This window comes from Hippocampus zosterae, chromosome 18, assembly GCF_025434085.1.
Source record: "Hippocampus zosterae strain Florida chromosome 18, ASM2543408v3, whole genome shotgun sequence".
Taxonomy (NCBI): Eukaryota; Metazoa; Chordata; class Actinopteri; order Syngnathiformes; family Syngnathidae; genus Hippocampus; species Hippocampus zosterae.
The window spans coordinates 6,971,932-6,991,347 of NC_067468.1; positions in this window are offsets into that span (position 1 = coordinate 6,971,932).

The window sequence follows — 19,416 nt, forward strand, 5'->3', positions numbered from 1 at the left end:
TTAGAGTGTTCCGTGAACCCGCCATGCATGTTTTTGGAATACGGGAGGAAACCCGGAGTACCCGGAGAAAACCCACGCAGGCACGGGAAGAACATGCAAACTCCATGCAGTACCTCTGCACTGTGAAGCTAACCACTCGACTACTGGGCCGTCTTGAATGAACATATGAAGAAAAAAAAAATCACAAAAAGTGGATACATAGGTTATGTATTTCTGTCGTCTATTTGAAGAATATTTCATCGTTCTGCCTGTGCACGTCTGCACTGTGAGCCGGACACGCGAACCGGTCGATCACCGTGCCGCTCACATGAAAGTCAATCTTCCAAATGAATACTTCCTCTTATTCTTCTAACTTCAACTTGACATTGGGTCATGCCACTGGCCAATTCGGCTGCTTCAACTCCCACACCAGGAGGTGTGAAGTCGTTTTAATCAGTTTGTGGACTCAAAACCTACGGCAGTTAAAAGGCCATTATTTATCGCATACAACTGAAAGTGAGCTTGCATGACGATTCATTTTGTGTTTTCTCTTTAAGTCATTAAAACAACCATTCATTGACTGATTTTTTTTTTTCTGATACAACCACGGCAAAATTTTACAGGACCCTAGTGACTTCTAGTAATCAATACCCACGGGGATGAGAGGAAAGCGTGGAGGGCTCTTGAAACACATCCTTATTTTACCATTTGACAAAATGGTGTCATGAAACATCTTCACTAACTCACTTTAGCCTACTGCAAAGGCTTATCATAAATGAAATAAGGCATGAGGGCATAACAAGGTCAGTCACCAGACTGTATCTGGACTGTTTCATTTTCTTTTTGGGCTCGCTTCCCCCATCGTCTTCCCACCGCAGTGTCCATCTCTCTTTGCACGGTACTTTCATCCACACAAAGGAATGAGCATAAAGTCAAAAATAGATCAAGGTTATCTTTCTGGCTCCCGACAGTCAATCTACTGTTTAGAATGAGGGTTTGAAGAAGCACTGTGGAGAAACCGTAACATCACAAATACTGTAATCTATTTTGATTATTTATTTATTTATTTTTACGCCCAGATGACCCATTTATTGTAATTCTCAAACTGTCATGAGCTTAAATGGCTTGGAAATGATTTGCTCAATAAGGCAAAGCACTGTATTATGTGTGTGAAGGTGACATTATTTGGCACTATTGCCCACCTGCACATACCTTCTCTCTCTCTTTTTTTTTGCCCCCCATCATTTGCCGTCTCCCGCCATCCTCAATCGAACCGCCCCCCCATTTCTCCCTCTAGCAAACCCAGCAAATGTTTAAATTACACGACCAAGTAAGCAAGATTAATTAAAATGATAATCTATGAGATGAATATATTTCACACTTAACCGAGCAGCAGTTTGAAAAGGCTGCGCCGAGTTCTAAAGTCAAAGTGGAGTGTTGACCTATACATCTGCTGTCGTAATAGTGGTCATTGAACCAATTAAGAACATACAATGAGATCCCCGCCGCATGCAAAACGCTCAATTTCCACACTAATCGCACCCACAATAGACTCGAGGCAGGGGGATCTCATTTCATGGGAGCGTGATGGTAAGACTTCACATCCTACATCTATTTTTTTTTTTACATCATATCTGAAGAGCTAACATCTGTTGCCAGTGCAACCAAAATCAGTCCAACTTACCTGACGAGTCAATAATCCTGCTGTTTGGAGTTGTGTAGAATTGATTGATCAATCGCATTTTGAAGTACTTGAGGCAACATGGAATGTGCGACTTAAGCGAAGACAACAGCGGTCCTGACTCAGCCTTGATGAGCTTGCAGCTGAAAGCAAATAATTGAACCTAGATGGCAAGTTGCATAACCTCTATGAAAATGTCACAACATTCCGGTATACTGTCGCTGACTTAAGTCATTGTATGATGCAAAGACATTTGGCCAAACTGTGATTTTGTTGTCTAATAATATTTTTAAGAATTGCCCCAGATTCGAGTAGCAAAGAGTCATTCTACTTCTGGCACTCGTGAAGTGGAATTTTGGCTGAGGTCAACTGGACTCCATTCCGCAGTTTTTCCACAAGTTGTGCTGTTGGAAAAACATGTTGAAATGGTCACAATATGTCAGTTACTCATTGGTTGGCCTGAAGCAAATGAGTGCAAAATGTTGTGGGACAGTAAAAGCAGTATTGTTCTTTTCAGATTTCAAATAAATAAAATATTACTGATTTAATGCAGTGGTCCCCAACCCCTGGGCCGTGGACTGGCACCGGTCCTTGGGTCATTTTACCAGGCCGCACACAAAGAATAAATAACTTACATTACTTCCGTTTCATTCATTTCAGAATATGAAAGACATTTTATTTTGAAAAATTATCGTAATGAAAAGTAAAATGCACATACTCCATTTTTTACCTCAATTATAATTTTTTTCACATTCTGACAAGAATGATATATTTGATCAATTTATATTGTTTTAATTTAGAAATAGAATAGTGAAATACTAAACAAAACTTAACAATATATCCAAACAATGGAGTCAATACATTTTCCTTACGCAATATTTTCTTGAGCACAGTTTCTAATCAGTCTCTAAACCTTCTATTTATTTTTGCTGAGTATAAAATATATTATCCGATTTGATAAAAATGTCCCAAACTCTCCACGGTTTACAACGTGGCAACAATGTCTGCTGTCCAATCAGAATGAGATTTAATCCAAGCAGTCCAGCTCTTGATTCTGACGGTCGATTCGTCCTTCATTGTAGAATCCGTAAACCTCAAACGTGGCAATTCCGCAAGTCAACCTCAGCAACCAGAGCCGGGAAGTGTCGAGGGAGTTTGGAGAATCCTCAATCAAAGTCAATTAGTGATTGAGTGTGTGTATTCAATGTGGATTTGTATTTGCATGCTTGGTGTGCCCCTCTTATGTGCGGAAGGTTTTGCATGAGCATCCTCATCAGCATGCCTCATTTACCTGTCATTAGCAGAATTAATGACTGCAGGTTCAGAGAGAGAAAAAAAGCACCTCTTGAAATCAGTCTAGGGCAACTGAGAAATAGAGTAAGGCGTGCATGTACAAGTCTTCACATCACAATCATGTAGGCCAGGGGCGTCAAACAATTTTTTTGTACCAGGCAACTTCGGAGTTCCGGCTTCCCTCAGAGCAGCCGGTGGAAAATCTATTTGTTATTTCTCACCCATGACAATTTGACATTTCGGTACGGATTTCAGCAAGAATCATGATAGTTGACACACATGACTTGCTCCCGTGGGCCACATAAAATGATGTGTCAAATACATCCAAATATCAATCAGGGGGCTATTTTGCTTCCCTGAGACGTAATGTTTACATTTTATTTTTACAGCCCTCTTACAAAGCTCTATATAATGTAGTTTCAAGATGCATTTTCAAAATACATTTTAAAGTGTCAAAAATGCTAGCAAAACAAGCTTGCCCATTTGGCGCTGATCGCCAAGTGAAAGAACAGAAATGGTTTTCCCATCGGTTTGAACGTAGAGCACACCGCGGCTCGACAATATGTATTCCTCAGCATCTCGATAAAAAGTCATACAATTAGGAGGAGGAGTATGCGAGTGGCAGCTAAAACGAAGAAATGAGTCCAAGTAGACAACTTCAGGTGTAACTCAGGCTGAGCAGTGTGCACTTTGGCAGCGTTTCTGCTATGCTAGTTTATTTTAGAACAACATTTTTGCTTTGAAAACAATTCGAATCAAATTGGATCGTTTTCAATCACATTCAACGAACCTGCTAACCATGCAAAGTAATGGAGCTCTCCCAGACATTGCTGTGCCTTTTTTGCCTCACACCACGGTATGACATGTCTTGTGTCTCATAGTTTTGACATTGGGATACCGTGTTAATAATACCGTAAAATGGCACTTTGATACCGTGGGCGTCGTATAAAAAATAACAAGCGCTTTATGTCATAACAGCTCATAAGAACTGCCCACATCATCAGGGTGAACGCTGACCGCATCTTATGCACAAACACGACAACACGACTTCAGTAAGTTTGTCTTCTCTGTGTTTGTGTGTTGCACTGGAATCGAGAAGGCAAGTCTTTAGAGGAAGAGTAATAATTGGGGCAGCGGTAATTAAAATTGGTTCCATTTAATTGCCGTCATTAACATTCTGAAGGTCAGATTGCTGAAACACACAGACTTGTAGACATTGTAAAGCGCGCACACTCACAAACAGGTACACATGCTCTAATTTGAGCTTTTCAGATGTCGTATTGTATATACTGCAGCATATAAATATATGGTTTGAGTGCCCTCTCATTGGCTGGGGACTGGAAAAAAACCCAATACTGAATTACAGTGTTGTTACGATTGTGCTGACAACTAACTATGCATATTTACTATGCTTTAACGTGTACAGTAGATCAACTAGGGGAATGGGGTGATTCTATTCTCATTCAACTCAACCATATTTATAAGCACTTTAACAACAACCACAGCTGCGTATATAAGGTGCTTTGCATCATGTCAAAATCAGATGTATAAAAACAGACAGTTTAAACAATGAATCAATGATATTAAAACAGAAAAGCAGCATTTTGGACCACCTGGAGATGCTTGATGGACTGTTGATTCCGAAATAAAGTGCATTACAGTAATGCAACCAAGATTTGGTGAAAGCAGATTACTGTTTTGTTGTGAACGGGGAAGGCTTTACTTTAGCCAGGTGCCAAATTAAAAAAAATAAGAATAAATTTTAACGATTTAACGATAGCCCCATTTTGCTGGTCCAATTTAAAATTACCGTATTCTACTCGCAGCATATCTGTCTGAAAACCTGAGAATTCTCACAGCAGTCATGTCGCATCATGCCGAAGAAATGCCCTGAAGTGTTTTTGTCGGCTCCACCGACTGAAGATAAGCAGATTCGAAAATACACGTTTTGCGTTTTTTTTTTTTTTTTAATTATTGTATAGAAGCTTCTCTGCTGACTCAAAAATATCGCTTGGCCAGTTTATCTCGGGGCACTCGGGGAACAGGACTAGGGGAAAGGGTGATGCTCTCGCACCTCACGCACGAGGCACTGTACAATCTGCTTTGGATGCTCTTTATTTCTAAGTGGTCCAAGAAGAGTCGCGTCGGAGCTGGCTGGTGAACGCGTATAGCGACTGGGCTGCCAAAAGCTACAGATGCTGCTGTAGTAGAGTGGAGAAGCAGGAATGTTTAAGGTTTTAATTTCCCAAAGTACAGCTGAAATAATGATGTTCAACAGAAAAGACACCCACGACACCAAAAAAAGAGGAGGCTGATTAGCAATGGCTGAGACTCTCCAGTGTGATAGAATTATGGATATATCAGTCAAGTCACCACTGCATAATTAATGTTCACCCCAGAAGCTGCTTCACTCCACTACATTATCCCTTTTTGCAACTCAAAACTCTTGTTTGAGTATGTTAATATTTAACGATTAAAAGACTAATGGAATTATGTGGTGAACCATTAAGTATATGACGACCCGAATAAAGGCAAATGGGCTGCAGTCTCGTAGGCATACGTTATGAAAGGATTTAAGAAAAAGTGGTGACAACTGAAGATGACTCAAAAGATATGCAACTGATTCGAAAAATAAAAAAATGCACAGCTCTGCAGGAACAGCAACAAAGCTCGACCAGTTTTCCCCCAGAATTTTTCAAGCTCAAATACCGCAGTGAGTAGAAACACACCCACTAAAACATCAGCGGGCAGCATTACTTCAAAGAAAAGGTCTACTAATACGTGCGCAAACATTAAAGTGGAGGGGGGGCGGAAAAAATCCTTTCTGGCGTACATAATAAATAAAAACAACAACAACAACAATAAATGTCCAACATGCGGTGAGAAGAATTGAGCAGACACATGCATCCTTACTACAAAATGCAGGTTTTCCATCTTCTATCTATCTTCCATCTCTATTTATTTTTTTAATATTTACTTTTAGCATGGATTATCAAATTTTGTCTTCTGTCCAATTCTGGTCGCCACTTCCTAAATGCAGAACACGCACTGTGCATAGGGCCCCTTCCTCCGTGTGTGTGAACCGGGTGACGGGGGAGCAATTTGCATGAGGGGATGCAGCAATGACGACAATCGACGTCTGACCATCCATCCATCCATCCGTTTTCTGATCCTCTTATCCTCACAAGGGCCGCGGTGGGTGCTGGAGGCTATGCCAGCCATCTTTGGGCAGTAGGCAGGGGACAGCCTGAACCGGTTGCCAGCCAATCGCATGAAACATGCATGGCAGTTTCATGAACCTGCCATACATGTTTTTGGAATGTGGGAGGAAACCCGGAGTACCCGGCGAAAACCCACGCAGGCACGGGGAGAACATGCAAACTCCACACATGAAGGCCGGAGCTGGGATGTAACCCTGTGCCCGTCTGCACAATTTAGAGTGTTCAATCGGTCTGCCATGCATGTTTTTGGAATGTGGGAGGAAACCGGAGTATCCAGAGAAAACCCACACAGGCACGTGAAGAACATGCAAACACCATACAGGAAGGCTGAAACCCACAAGCTCTGCACTGTGAGGTCGTGGGGGAATTCCCTCCACCATAGACATGACGGGTTTAATCCGGGTGGACGCCGCAAAAATAAAATGAAAAATGCAACTACAAGTACAAGGGTTGGTCCCCATCCCATGACAATAAAATCATTTTGGTTCCTGACAAACAGCCATTGGGGAGGGAGGGGGATGTCTACAGAAGAAATTTTGCTTGGGGCTACCATTTGGTCAGGGGCGGCCTGACACGAAATCAAAACACGAATGCATAATTGTGTCATTGCTAAACAGTAACTCAGAAGCTCCATGTCTTGACAAAAGAAGTTTTACTCATTTTCATTTCAACATGTCCAACCAGCTTGCTTAAAACTTGTCAGAAAGAAAAAATAAAACACTATAGAGAAACCCGGAAACACCATCAATGTTTGATTAAATGCAATGTCGTTATGAAGCTTAAAAGTCTCCCACCTTTGTGGTGAACGCGACATTAATTTCTCAATCAGCACAAGGCCACAGCTGCATACTGAGGCAATTAGAAGACAGGAATCTGATCAAAGTACCAAAGACAGGAGGGGGAAAAAAAACAATGAACATCCGGTCGGTGAATCTATTCTCTTCTTCTATGACATATTAGCACAATTCATAAATGGAGCTTAGTCATCAGGACGGGGGAAAAAAGACATTACAGTGTATAAAGATCTGCACAAGCCCGAATCTTAGAGTATCCACCATTAATTAGGTGCCAAGAGTAGAAAGCTGTGTTTTTATTTTTTTTGTAATCCACATGGAGACATTTTCTACATGTGCACTCTCAGAGGCAGTGGTGAATAATGGGTAATTGGTCTTTGCAATACCGCTGTCGTTTTTTAATGAACGTGTCACTGACTTTTATAAGCCTCTTCATACACTCCAAAGAAATATTTCACGCAGTGTCGTCACAGACATAAAATACGAGACACACTCTGGTATTTCACTCATCAGTCACGTTGTCAGCGACTTAACAGTGAAGGATGTGGTATCAGATTTGTCAAATTGCCTAGAGCTCACATTCTCAACCTCATGATTACCTCCCAACTGCAGCAACAGAGAAAGGAACGCAATGAGGAGCGGGGAGGGAAACGCAAGACAAAGGAAATGAACTTTTCATTGGCCCATCAAGCTAATTGTCTTGCAGATATGACAACTTACAAAGCACAAGGGTGTGAGGCAGCAATAAAACCGTAATGGCTGCCACACAGTCTATTGAAAAATAATATTTTCAACTCAGCCCTATGTCTCCCCTATTTCCCGGTCGCAGTGAGATTGAGACGAAATTGAGAGAAATGCTGGATAGGAGCTGGTATTTTCTTTGTTGTGCTTCCATTGGCATCCCTGGTGCTTCTTGTCTGCCTGTCTGCTTGGCAGGCTTGCCGTATGGCTTGTGTTTTACATTTCATCAAATGGAAAGGTTTGGGAATGCACGCTTGCTTGTGGACACAGCCCAAGGGCTTTTTTTTCCCTCGCGTCACAATGGTCAACAAAGTAAGCTTTGAGAGGGATTTAGGGTACCGAAAATATTTCATCGGAAATAGACTCAAGGATAAACAGACGCTTTATGGTAACACACACACACACACACACTCCCCCAGCCTTAAAAACTGAACGGAAAACGGACAAAATGAACATGACAGATGGCAGGTCTTTGAGTTGGCAAAGTAAAATGTACTCAGCATGATGTGGTTGTGCCAGTTTCACATCACACCGTATTTTATCGTGAGCCCAATATGCACAGCAAGAAGTATTGCAGAAGGCATTTAAATACTCTTAAATAGAACTAAATGCCTAATTTACACACCCACACACATATGCACTGATGTAAAATGGAACGCTGTCACCGATGATGTAATACAAGATGTAAGCATATCTTGCAAAACCGCAGTGTACCTCAGCTCACTGGGCATCAAAGGATTATTAGTTTGACCCCATTCTAAAAAATGCATAGCGCATTTGAGCGTGATATCTGAAGTCTGGTTGATCTGGCGATTGTTTTTTATGACGAGTGCTTTCGGAAAGCACCATTCGCCCCAGTAGCTGGGCATATTTAGTTATTTATTTTTTGGCACAAGTGCCCAAGAAGGACATGAAGTTTGTTATCATGGTGTCACTTATTAGGAACAGGAGTCAATTTGTATCCTGACAATAACCCAAATATCTTGAAATAATCCACATAGTCACAGCCCAAGATCTGCTCACTCCCCCAATGGGCATATGGACAATGTCGACAGATTGTCGAATTAATACAATCGCGATACGGGCGGGCCGCTTTGAACGTAGAAAATAGAACATGATTATAGATAATGACTCTGAGGAAGCCAACTTTTCAGGAATTTGCATGTGTTCTATTATGAAGTGGCGGTCAAGTCCAAATGAGTGCAGTGAAGCGCGGGACAGGCGACGTCATTAACATTATTTTAACGATTGATATGAATTTCTATTTCAAAACTTTCGGGGGGTGGTTCTTTGCTGGGTTGTGCAGTTTTTCAAGTGTACTGTGCCAAAAACGAATCACACCGTTTTTTTCCCCCCCAATTTACTTACTTTCGACTGTAATATTTGGACCACGGCGTAATATCTGAAAATAATTTGATGGACCGGAGCTCATTGTAATAGAATTCCCGGATCAGCGAGTGTTGCTTGACTGATGTTATCTCTCGTAATGCCCTTTCAATCTTTAGCAACTGTTAATCAGAACCCGCAGTAATGAGCTATAAAGGGCTCATTTAAATGGCTACAAAATGATTGCTAGGGTTGAACGAGTGTGTCATATACCACGAATAACACACATCATCGATGCGACTGTCTACACCTTCACATCTTCATGTCCATGAAGCACACACATACCTGGAATATGTTTTGGACTGCAAGCACATAATTCCCATGGGACCACATGGCTCTGACCATGCTTTGGCACATCATTATAGACCACAAGCTGCTCCATCTGTACAGATAAAGGGGATGCCTCAGTCTGAATAGTCGTGAGCTCTCGTTCACCCCCGGGGAGGACCCAGTTTTCATTCAGATGCAATCCGCACTCTCAACAAGACACATGTACCCTCACCTCCATACACCCTTTGTATATTTGTGTAGTGTTGGCAGACAAAGATGAGAGCTGGCTACTACTGGGATGTGACCCAGGAGACGCAAATGTGTCTGCTCTCCGAGAGTCTTCAGCAGCGTGTCGACAGGGGTTGCGCTGGAGACAAATGTAATGCATTTTTGTCTCGAGGCTTACAGTAACACTTAGAAGAGTAATACATATTTGATTCGGTAACTTTTGTCGTACCCGGTGGATATATAATACCACATGCGGGCACACCGGTGATAATAGAAAACCGATGGCAGTAAAAACCTTACGTCCTTGGCAAGTTAACAGCGTTATTATTTATACTAAAGCTAAAATCTGACCACCGTGAAGGGAATTTTATTTACTCTATTCCTTCAGTTTTATTTATGTATTTATTATTATTCATTCGATGTTGTTCCAATGCCAAGGTTCAATGGGTAAATGCGATGCTCCAGCCTTGCGACCCACAAGGCTAAATATGTACTGTACATTTATGATGTTCTTCACATCGTGCATATTTAGCATAACTGCCCAAATTCTTGGACTAGTTGTCACGATCTTTGCCTTTGATGTTTCGATTCTATTTCATTTTATATTAGTGATGGGACGAGCGACACTGGTGCGCACAGTGCCGAGAGCTCAAGAGTGAAACCTCGTATCTGTGTGTGCATTGCTTTAAGAAAGAATCACGTGACCAATACAGGAACTGAATCATTTGAATGTGCCGCGCCAAAGTGTGTTCATAAGGAAAAAAAACTGTATCAACACATCGTGGGTTTGTTACCTGGAGTTTTGCGAAATTAGGGATCGTTCTAAGTTTTCCCTAGTGTGGAATAATTTTCATCTTGGTAAAAAAAATATTCTCCTTTGAGCATCGTTTACTGTTATATAAATGTTTTTACGGTGGTGCATTGCACCCACTTCCTCAGTTGATCAAGTGAATGACCTATAATACATGGTCTACATAATATTACTATAATACTGGTCAGTTAAGCCTTACAATTGCATTATTCATTTTATCTCATAATTGCGAGATCCTCCATAATTGAAGTCCAACGCTGCCTGTCAGAAGCAAACACACCCAGAAACCAAGACCCTTTACAATTTTGGAAATGGAACTAGAAACCATATCCATATCTGCATCAAGTTTCATTTAAAACTCTGCTCACCATCGTCGTCTGAACAATGTGAAAGAGTATTTTCTGAGGCTGGGGAGGTGGTGTTGAAGAGGAGAAATCACCTTGGAGCAAAGACACTCAATAAAAACTCATAAACTAATACTTTTTTGTCTTTGATTTCACATGATTTAACAAAATATGTCTACATAAGAGGCGGCCTGGTAGTCTAGTGGTTAGCACGTCGGCTTCACAGTGCAGGGTTAGGGTTGCAGCTCCGGCCTCCCTGTGTGGAGTTTTCATGTTCTCCCCGGGCCTGCGTGGGTTTTCTCTGGGTGCTCCGGTTTCCTCCCACATTCCAAAAACATGCGTGGCAGGCTGATTGAACACTGAATTGTCCCTAGGTGTGAGTGTGAGTGCGAATGGTTGTTCGTCTCTGTGTGCCCTGCGATTGGCTGGCAACCGATTCAGGGTGTCCCCCGCCTACTGCCCGGAGACAGCTGGGATAGGCTCCAGCACCCCCCGCGACCCTAGTGAGGATCGAGCGGTTAGGAAGATGAATGAATGAATGAATGAATGAATGAATGTCTACATAAGTTAAAAATTGTAACTGAATTGTAACTCAAATTTGCTATATTTTACATACCGACTCAAGTTTCGCATTTACACAAAAAAGGAATTTCTTTACCTGCAATGATTTTATAACTACTGCAGGGGTCACTATTGGGTGACCAATACAGTGTCAATGCAGTGCTGACAGTTTGTGAAGTGTGTCAATACACTCCTTTAGGTATCATCTTCCCAGCAATACTCTGAAGTAGTGTATTGGCGGATTACACACGCAAGACAAAATGGGCGTGTTTCTGTCAGTCGTTTGTGAAATGGGCGTCTATCCCTACTTGACACGGTTATGGGCAATAACGGGGACAGACGAAATCCAATCCCATCCTTGCTTAGTCCGTCCTTTTGAAATATCTCAATATAAAATTTAGATTGTTGTGTTTTCTTCTGTTTCATGTACCTTTCATGTCTTGCTCACTCGGTTCTTCTTCCCACCTGGTCTCATCAGGCCTGTCCCTTGTGTTAACCAATCAGACCCGCCCGTCAGTGCCAATTTTGTCCTGGTGTAATTAATTTTCTCTGCTTGTTGTTAGTTCTGTTTTCTGGAAGTCTGTCAGTTCATTGTTGTCATGATAAATGATTGTATAGCGCTTTTCAATCTTGGGTACTCAAAAGGCTTCTCACTGTCACCTCATTCGCCGACTGATGCATCAGGAGCAACTGGGGGTTCCGTATCTTGCTCAAGAACACTTCAACACGGTGGCGATTGCTGGGGATCGAACCATCACGATTCTTGCCGTGTGTCATCTTCCTTTGCCTCCCTGCTTTCCTGCACTTGGGTACACATTTTTACCTCCCACCACACCAAATCTCTCGGTTTCTGACAGTAGCAAGGTTGGAGAAAGAAATGGCGAGAAGATGAGGAAGACAGAAGGACTGAACAGAGCATCGCGAGTATGAAAACTCCAATATGATAGAACAACGCCATATTTCAAGACGTTAAAACAATTATTCATTTTCCAAGTTATTTCATTCTTGCTAGTCAGAACTGTGTTCATTTTGCATGGTGGGGTAAACTAAACACTCAAAATGACTTATAAAAAATGTTTTTCCCTGCGACTCTTTCAGTCGGGTTCGCTTGCATTTCAAAGCTCATGCAAAATAATGAGCCCATAGAAATGTCTACTTGACACCTGATGAAAGACAATCGAAGTTAAGATCTTCAAAGACTTTACCAGTTTAAAGATTTACAGCCGGAAATGTATTAATGGTGTTTTTCTTTTCTTCATGCTGCTCTCTGGATCATCATTTGAACATTCCTGTAAGCAACTTATTTTGCTATTTTGCCCAACAGTGTGTTACGTAGTTCACAGATGTCCAACATCAAAATGTTCTGTACACCTTAACATTTATCACAAAAGTATTAACACTTTGTCTACCTGTGTGTGTGTGTGTGTGTGTGTGTGTGTGTGTGTGTGTGTGTGTGTGTGTGTGTGTGTGTGTGTGTGTGTGTGTGGGCCATGGTTTTCCACCTCGTAATCACTGGATGTCTGTTCCCCATTTGAATGTTGGAAATGCGTAGAGCCCAAGCATAGATATGAAAGGAGCCATTCTGTGATGCTGCCTGGCCGATTTCTTCACATTTAATAATAATTATTTTTTTATGTTTCTGTTCCCTCATGTGCCTTTTTTGTCCCCACCTGTTCTTGTCATGCGGGTCTCTTGTGTTTAACCAATCAGCTCCCTCAACCCTTTGTGTCTTGTCCAGGTGTTTCATGTTGTCTCGTCACTTTGCTTGTATTTAGTTCCCTGAGTTCTGTCAGTCTTGGTTTTTTTGCAAGTTGTGAGTTGTGTGCTCAGCTCATGTCACATTTTTGTTTTCTGTCACAGTTTTTTTTTTTTTTTAAACTTTGGCTTCCTTGTGATTTCCAGGACTTTGTTTGAGAACTTTGCATGTTTTTTTCCAGTGTACTCCTTTTTTTTTTGTGGTCAATACATTTTGGTCAGTCCACTCTGCTCCTCCTTGCCCCTTGCCTCTTGCCTGCTTTTTTGGGGTCCGGCAACTACCCCCATGCAAATCGTGACAGAATTAGCATCAGAGAATAACTTGTTCATTCTCCACCATTTGGACATTCCTATTGATCATCCAAAAGTATAAAATAACTATTAAAATTATAAACACTCAGTCACAGCACATATTCGGCATGGTCAGTGGCACAGACCTCCCTCAGTGCATACATAAACACAGGTACAGCTCTACATTTTGGGTTGTAAAGTTTGTAAAACACACAAGTTAAGAAAAAACCTTTAATTTCCCATATGTGGCCATCACAACCTCTTCAATTTAGTGATTGTGTGTATGTCGATGGAAGAACATCCATAGAAAAAGGCGGACATCGTCTTTGATTGCCTGCTCTAATGTGCTTCACCAATCATTCAGAAAGTTGCTAAAGTACTTTTTTCTGCCAAGCAATCAAGTCAAGTCAAGTCAAATCAACAGTATTTATAGAGCACTTTCAAACAGCCATCGCTGCATACAAAGTTCTGTACATGGAGCGATTTAACATACACAATAAACAGTAAGACGAATCGGTAATAAAGGCGGTAGAAAGCACCAAGCAGTAAAATCAAGAACAAATCTAAGTCATGCTGAGTCGAACGCCAAAGAATACAAGTGAGTTTTGAGGAGGGCTTAAAAGATGGGCAGCGCGTCGGCTTGCCGAATGTTCAGTGGGAGGTCATTCCAGAGAGAGGGACCACCAACAGAAAAGGCTCGATCCCCTCTGAGCCTCAGTTTAGATTTTTCAATGTTAAGAACTCTGTCAAGTCACTGGACATTCATTCCCACTGCCAGTCATTTGCCGAGCCATTTCCCCGTGATGCAATGTTATCTCTCTAAAACTCTTAATGAAAGACTTGCTGCGGTCTTGATACCAGTATCCACCTTAAATCGGTGTAGGTCAGAGAAGTATTGACAAGTTACAAATCCTTCCTAAATCCTTAAGGTGAGCACACTCCCACTGTTGCAATTCAAGAGATATGCTGATTTTACATTAAGATTGACCCAAGGACCTACCCAAGACATTCTGGCTTTTAATTAGTATTTGAGCTGTTTGGATAGTTTTCTTTGGATTTACTTGGCCCATGTATGCATAATAAAAGGAATTTCCTGCATTAAAAAAGGGTTTCCAAAACAACTACCGGTACATGAACTTATGTCGTTTGACTTCAACTCCAACCACTCCGTTTTCTTGTTTGCATTGGAAAAGTGTAAGGTTAGCAAGCACACCCCAAGCTCGCACACATTTTTTTCTGCTTAGTGTTCTACGAGTTTAAAATTATAGTTCCTGATGACTTGTGGAAATTTGCATTGTATACAGGGAGTAGGGACTGTACGTCAAAAGTTAATGATTTGTAAATCGGCATTCCACTGCGAGACTCACGATTTGCATTAATTTGGAACTGCAGTACTGTATTCCAGTACTATACACACATACATAATATACTGTCACCAGTATTTTTGTTTGTACTGTACTGCTCTTTAGTAATACTTTAGGACTTCCACCGAAACTTCAATTATCCTGAATGATTTTTTTTTCACTATATTGTCCATGTATTATGTATACAAATACAGGATTCATTCTCCGGACAGCAATTTCCAAGCGATAATATTACATTATGAGCTAATCCACTCTAAGTGCCAGTAGCACTGTTACGGTAATCCCTATTTTTGGCAGCTTCACCCATGAAGCTGCTGGCCATATGTCAGGAGGATGCCACCGCCCAAGCGCTTCTTCCAAGATGCTTCACTCAGCCCAATTATGTCTAAGGTCTTTCTGTTTAGCTCCATTTTTTGTTTTTTGCTATAAGTTCCTGGTAACATAACTATTGCCACTTGATATATAAATGACGATCCGTTGCATTTTAAACAATGTACAGTATAATAAGATATAATCAATTTTTCGATCCACTTTATCCTCACAAGGGTCGCGGGGGTTGCTGGAGCCTGTCCCAGCCATCTTCGGGCAGTAGGCGGGGGACTCCCTGAGCCGGTTGCCAGCCAATTGCAGGGCACACAGAGACGAACAACCATCCACGCTCACACTCACATCTAGGGAAAATTTAGAGTGTTCAGTCAGCCTGCCATGCATATTTTTGGAATGTGGGAGGAAACCGGAGTACCCGGAGAAAACCCACGAGCTCTGCACTGTGAGGTCGACACTCAAACCACTGGACCACCGGGCCGCCCACATTTAATCCTTGTCACTTATATTCGTTTGGAGAGTATTTGTCAAGATTTAACCTGTCCCTTTTGTGATCCTGGCATTGACCTGGATGTCATTCCTAATGATCGTACTAGTTTTATAGACATGGAGGGGAAAAATGCATGGGTAAAATGAGAATTTAGACTTAACCATTGACGGTCGGACAAAAAGTACCTTTTAGGTTGTCAAGTTGCACCCAAAGCTCTGACCATTGCTCTTGCATTATTTCACTTGACTGATAATCTGTTTTGAAATGTCTGCCGACTCATTTGAAAAATAAAATTGCCATCATGAAATATGATTGTTTTAGCAAAGAAAACTAAAAAATTAAACAAACGTTGATTCTTCTCATAAGAGTGTGAGATTCACTTCTAATGGTGTATTTGTGATTTTCAATTTCGTTGTGATGTATACAAATTTGTATACATCATGTTCAGTATGATAAATACAAATATAATTTTTGGTGGATGAATCTAAATTCGATTGATATTTTTGAATTTTAAAAAAGGGTTGAATCGGAGCCCCTGTGACATTTGAATGCATTTGCTGCACTCTGTTGCATTAGTTATTTAAAAGCATTAATGCTCTTTTTGTCTGCACACACTTAGGCTGGTGGCCCACTAATGCCAACTCTACTGTGGGACTCGGTTATCTGCAGCCACACTTGGTTACTTTGTTCGTGGCAGAGTAGTGGCAGAAGCTACAAAGGGAGATGTGACAAAACATCCTTGGCCTCATTTTTTTTCTCCTCCTCCCCAACTGTCAGAGTTTGCTTTCAACCACTGCTAGCAGCTAACACTAAGAGACCACAGTGTAGTGTGCTGGGAGCTTGTGACGTGAATGCCGTTTTGAAGTCGGATAACAAAAAATCATGCTGACACTGAACTGACAGAAGAAGTGTTGAGTCTGCTCAGGTTAATGTGTATAAATGCAATATTACACTGCTATACCTGTATTAAGCTACTATTTCTTTTTTCATGTCATGAAAAAAATCAATGTTGTTGACTGTATTCATGAAAGTAGTCATTTTATGCAAGATAGATACAGGGGCACAGGTGTGTGTGTGTGTGTGTGTGTGTGTGTGTGTGTGTGTGTGTGTGTGTGTGTGTGTGTGTGTGTATTGCTAAATCACCATAACATCACCATAACAAAAATGAGCTATCTTGTCTTTGTATTCAACTGAATATCGGTTGAAAATGATTTGAGACGCAATATTTATTATTTCACATATAGACTGTTCTCTTTGCTTTCTGATTCACAGCTGTGTCGGAAAAACACATTCACGTGCATGAGCCGTGTAATACATGACGCACGCTGGCTATTAGAGTGAATGGCGCAAGTCAAGTCAAGTTAAAGGTATTTATAGAGCACTTTCAAACAGCCATCGCTGCATACAAAGTGCTGTACATGGAGCGATTTAACATACACAATAAACAGTAAGACGAAATGGTAATAAAGGTGGTAGAAAGTACCAAGCAGTAAAATCATGCTGAACGCCGAACGCCAAAGAATACAAGTGGGTTTTGAGGAGGGCTTTAAAGATGGGCGCGAGGAGGCTTGCCGAATGTTCAGTGGGAGGTCATTCCAGAGAGGGGGACCAGCAACAGAAAAGGCTCGATCCCCTCTGAGCCTCAGTTTAGTTAGGCGCAAGACGAACCTCTCAAAAATATCCACAATCTATCCTTGATTCGCACCCGTATATTATGCGAGTGAGGTAGAGACCGTTGAGGGCAGCAGATGATATCACACGCACTGTTAGCATGTTGAGGAGTGTTTGAAAAATGAACTGTCAAATAAGAAGCTAAGCTTTTGCTGTTGTACAATCATCTTTGAATCCATGCATACAAATCTGCCTTAGCAAACATCATTAAGTTACAAATTATGACATGAACTATCTGGAGGGATCTGAAGAAATGCATAGAGTGGACACCGAGGAGATGATGATAGTATTCAAAGTGACATGTCGCTTGTGGTAACGCACTTGCACTTCTTATTCTGCGAAAGTAGTTTAACATGCACAGCCATAGTCACTCACAGCTCAGTCAGCCACACAGCTATTCAACATCCCCCTCGTGACATGTCCATGAATATTTACAGCTCTCACTTCAAGTTTAGTCCAAAAATAAATAAAGAAGAAGAAAAAAATGTTTTTATTCAGTGCTCCGTCCTGGCAGTGTTAAAGCTGTGCAGTGTTGAGTGGTCACACAACCAGTGGCATTATGTACTGAAACGCAAAACACACAATAAGATGTTCCATCTCCGGCAAAAGTCTTCAAAATAAAGTTTGTGAATCTTCACATTCATCCACTTTGTTCTCTTCTCTGGGCTTTGAATTTATCGCAAATAGACTGAATATGTTTCAACCTTCGTTTTAGCAGCCTTTGTTAGTTGAGGTAACAAAGGCACGTTAGGATGTTACTAGTCTGAGAGGATAGTGAGGATCAAAGTATTTATCGTCTAATATAAAGGCATGCCCCAACCGAGAATAGGATTCTATTTTCTTGAAATGCAAAAGAGTTGTTAAGCTACTGTCGTGCTTGGCCTCTGCCAGTCATGACAGTCGCAGAGCTGCAATCACCCTCATTAAGATTCCAACTTGTTTTAACAGTGATCATGGATGCACCTGAAGTTCAAAAGTGGCTGTGTCTTATTTATTTGTTAGAGTAGTTATTGGGTCTTTTAGTAGAGGCATGATTGGACAGCATTACAGTCTACAAGAGGAAATCTGTGATTTCTCAGATGGCCCCCCAGTGTTTAAAGATGGTTTCTTGACCTTGACGCAGAAGGCCTCAATCATTCGTCTTTCAAGCCTTCTGTCTTCTCTGTCCAGGCTATTTACATTTTTATTTTATTAAAAAAAGTCTCGGGTAAATTGAAGATGGCTCATGACTTTTTGACACACACCCCCCCACCCCTCGCATTCATATTAGAATACATTTAATTAAAATGATAAACGTTTCCTTAGAACTACAAAATAGATAAATAAAAATCTGCTCCAGCATTTCTAGCTTTCACTTATAGTTTGTGACAAGGTTCGGAAACAAACGCAGACTCAGACAAACTACGGTACAAAAATATTTATTTACAGAAAAACAAAGGACCGACAAAGCGTAAACAAAAATTGTTTGCAACAAAGAGCCAGGAAAACCAAATATGGACATCAAGCGCTTGCAAACGGTGTGATTGGAAACAAGACACAAGTTCGCAGCTGGATGGAACGTCCTCCACCCCATCTGGTGCTGAAACAAAACAAAGACAGAGGCAAAACTAAGCCATTTTGTAATTTTTGTTCGAAACAAATCTTTGTGACAGTCACCCTTATATATCTCAAACGACATGTACATATTATGTTCTCATTTTTTTTAAATTCTACTATTTTATGTTCATGTAATTTTTATCTTTTTTTCCCCATCTCTTGTGAGTGGGTCGCCGCTCTTTCTCTCTTTGTATTAAATTAATGACTTAATAACATTGGCTTTGTGAAGCTCCAATGTTTGGCGCAGCGCTTATCCTGAGATGAAAGCACGAGGTACTCAAAGGTTAGGAATAATCTGCTCATCCATGTTTCATAGGTAACAATGTGTTAGTACAAGTGACATCGATGTCCTGCTAGTTAAATTAAAGAAGCTATGTAAATGTTAGACTTCAGATTTGCCTTTATATAGCACATAAGCGTGATAAAGAAATTCTTCATTGACTGCAATTTGACCTTCCATTTCATTAATGCGCACGGGGAGCACTCTATGTCAAGGCTCTCTGTCACTCCAATTTTAATCGACTTGTGTTATCGCTCTATATTTTTTTCCTCCATTAAATGAAGGGTGTATTGAAATGTCCCTTTCTTGTCTCACTGCCATTCTGTTCATGATAAT